The sequence below is a fragment of the Manduca sexta genome, unplaced genomic scaffold (genome assembly GCF_014839805.1).
Source record: "Manduca sexta isolate Smith_Timp_Sample1 unplaced genomic scaffold, JHU_Msex_v1.0 HiC_scaffold_2400, whole genome shotgun sequence".
Taxonomy (NCBI): domain Eukaryota; kingdom Metazoa; phylum Arthropoda; class Insecta; order Lepidoptera; family Sphingidae; genus Manduca; species Manduca sexta.
The window spans coordinates 2,890-6,568 of NW_023593361.1; the positions used below are offsets into that span (position 1 = coordinate 2,890).

The 3,679-nt window shown below is 29.7% G+C and overlaps 1 long non-coding RNA gene across 1 annotated transcript; it reads left to right on the plus strand.

Moving 5' to 3' along the window:
- Positions 1 to 486: 486 nt before the first annotated feature.
- LOC119192151 lies at positions 487 to 938 on the plus strand. The gene is made up of 2 exons (XR_005113583.1): positions 487 to 572; positions 655 to 938. It is a non-coding gene; the product is annotated as an uncharacterized LOC119192151 (long non-coding RNA).
- Positions 939 to 3,679: the final 2,741 nt, after the last annotated feature.

Here is a 3,679-nt window from a genome sequence, read left to right on the forward strand (position 1 = left end):
TTTTATGTTATTGATTTATGAATGTTATTATTTGTTCATGCATTTCAAAATAACTAAAATACTGAAAATTTTAGACTTTTACAGATTAATATTGAATGCACATATGAACCGTTAAAGAAACGATTTTGTATTTTATGTGACAACAGCGGCAAAGCATCGAAGGTCCCCACTATTATAATTCTCTTTACCCCAAAGAACAAAATCTCATCTGTAAAATGTCTAATTGCGGTATAAAATAAATAAAAATAAAAAAGCCTTTTATTTCTTGCTAAAAAAAAGTTACAATTAAAAATATTAATTATAATTACAATTTTATCAGAAAATAAACATCACAGGAATTCATTATTTATTGTGTTATATAATCATTTTATGTGTATAGGATATACATTCTAGTCTGTGAATCCTTTAAGTTTTAAATAGGTTATAGCGGCCTACATGGTTGGTAAAATGGCTTGTTGACAGTTGACACAAAGTAAATCAGCAAATAGAGAAAATATAATTTTATAAAATATTTTAAAAAGGAACCGACAAACTGAAATTATTAACTTTAATTGTCGTTTCTTTGATTTCAGGTAAGAATATGCCATTTTGGTTATATACTGTTATTATTGTATGTATGTACTTAATTACTTAATAAAATATCTTTGATTTCAGAGCAACGCAAGTTTATTTAATTTATAGTTTGAAGTTCCAAATAAACATACGTAGTACTTTGTCTTATAAAACGACAACTCTAGTTAATATCAATAGAAATGGAGAAATTACGATTTAAATTTGAGGTAATGGGATCATCAGATGGAAAGTCAAATATAATTTGTATAACCTCAATCGAAACACCGGACGAACGTATTTTCGAAATCCCAGACGACCTAAAACCTGCAAGTAAGCATACCAGCATAGTATCTTCAGACGTTTATACGAAAATTAGAAATTCTCTAACAAAAGACACCAAACACGTTCTATATGGATACCTCTAAATACAGATTTGAGGAAAATATATCTAGACGGATGTGAAAATTTACAGTTTGGCGATCAATATTTAGATGAAATAACTAAAGAACTATTATCTCCACACAAGAATACTACCAGCAATGTATCAGAGAAAAAACTTTGTAAAACCGCTGAAAGATTTTTGATGGAAAAATTTTCGAACAAATCATCAAGTGCTAACCAATGGATTAGTGAATTTGAGAGGGAATGTGAAAGATTCGAAATTACACAAGATCAAGAGAAAATTGAGATTTTAAAATATCGGTTAGAAAAACAGTGCTTGGATTGGTACAACAGCATGTTAATAAAACTAACAGTGAAATCGGAATGGCCAGTGTGGAAGGACAACTTTTGTGAGACGTATGAAAATAAAGGTTGGTCGCAAGTGAAATATGCGTTTACATTTAAGTTTCAAGTGGGGTCATTACTCGAATATGCCACAAAAAAGGAAAGATTATTGTTAGAGATTAACAGACAAATTGACACACAAACATTGATAAATCTCATTGTAATGGGACTACCAGATTATATAATAAATAAAATTGATAAAGAAACAGTGCAATCAACGGCAAGCCTCTATAAGGAAATTGGAAAATATGAACACATGGCTAACAAAAGAATTTCATCAAATATAAGATAAATACCTTTGAACCTAAAGGAAACACTGACAAAATAAAACCATGTAAAACTTGTGAAAAATTAAATAAAGGTATCAGGTTTCATCCTGAAGAAAGGTGCTGGTTTAAACAGACAGATGATTATAGTCGGAAGGGGAATAATAAGGCTGTAAATAATTCTGTAATAGATGTTGAACTTATTAATAATGAGACAAAAAATGGACTGGATATCATAAAACAATTTAAACTAGTTCAAGACGAAAACTTGAAAATATATCAAAAAGAGAAGAAAAAAATAATGATGAAAGAAAAGAATTTATGTTTGAGGATGACAAAGATATTACTTCTGAGGGATTGAATAATGAACCAAATCCATGTTCAGTGAATTTTAATGAACATATACAAGAGGAGAATTTCAAGATGAATATGAGAAATCTAACTACTGAACAGAATTCAGAAATTTGTAAACTAGTCGATACTTACAAAACGATTTTTGCAAAAGATAAATATGACATCGGCACGGTCAGAGAATATGAAGCACGAATTGACCTACTTGTGGACAAATATTGTTGTAAAAGACCTTATAGATGTTCCATTGAGGACAAAATAGAGATAGAACAACAAGTAGCAAAATTACTAGATAAAAATCTCATAGAGGAATCATACAGCCCATTTGCAGCACCGGTAACATTGGTCTTCAAAAAGAAGACGGAAAAAGTCGAGATTATGTATAGATTTTAGAGAACTCAATAAAATAGTGATACCTCAAGCACAGCCATTCCCATTGATCGATGACTTAGTAATCAAAACAAGAAACTCGACATATTTTACAACACTAGACGTCAATTCGGCATTCTGGTCAATCCCACTAAGAATTGAAGACAGAAACAAAACTGCTTTTGTTACGCAAGAGGACATTATCAATGGACATGTTTACCTTTTGGTTTGAAAACATCGCCGGCTATTTTTCAAAGAATATTAGGTAACATTTTGAGAAAGTATAAGCTTACAGATTTTGCAGTTAACTACATAGACGATATCCTTATATTCTCTAAAAACTTTCCTGAACACATAAATCATTTAACACAATTGTTTGAAGCTATAAAGAATGAAGGTTTTAGACTAAAGTTTACGAAATGTACATTTGCTTCGGATTCAGTAAAATATCTCGGCCACATAATACAAAAAATAAAGTACAACCAATACGAGATAATTTAATTTCAATAAAAGATTTTCCAATTCCGAAAACTCAAAAAAATATCAGACAATTTTTAGGAAAAATTAATTTTTATCATGAATATATACCGAAAAGTGCGATAATTTTAGAACCACTTCACAATTTATTGAGAAAAAATCAAAAATTTAATTGGTCTGCGGATTGTCAAAATCTTTTGAAGAGATAAAAAAAATGTTATGCTCGCAGCCGGTATTAGAAATCTTTGATAAGGATTTACCAATAATTATTTATACAGACGCATCTTTGCAAGGTATTGGGGCTGTATTAAAGCAAACACAGCCAGATGGAACACAAAACCAGTAGCATATTTCTCAAAAAAATTAAATCAAGTCCAAAAGAGGAAAAAAGCAATTTACTTAGAATGTTTAGCGATTAAAGAAGCAATAAGATACTGGCAATACTGGTTAATAGGTAGATCATTTATGGTATATACCGACCATAAACCTTTGGAAAACTTGAATATCAGGTCTAGGACAGACGATGAGCTAGGCGACTTAACATATTATTTATCACAGTATGATTTTAAAATAAAGTATGCGCCAGGAAAAGACAATACAGAGGCAGATTGCTTAAGTAGGAATCCAGTCTTAGATGCAAATGAGGATACAGAAGAGCAATTAAAAATTGTGAACCAAATTAAATTGCAAGATATTGTTACAGATCAACAATTAAATGAGGATGTACAAAAAATAAAATCTAAATTAATATTAAAACAAAATATTTACTATAGAAAAGTTAGAAAACGTGAAAAAATTATATTATCGGAAGAATTTTGTAAAAAACTTATTAAAGATGTACATAAAAATATGTGTCATATAGGTGTAAAACAGATGCT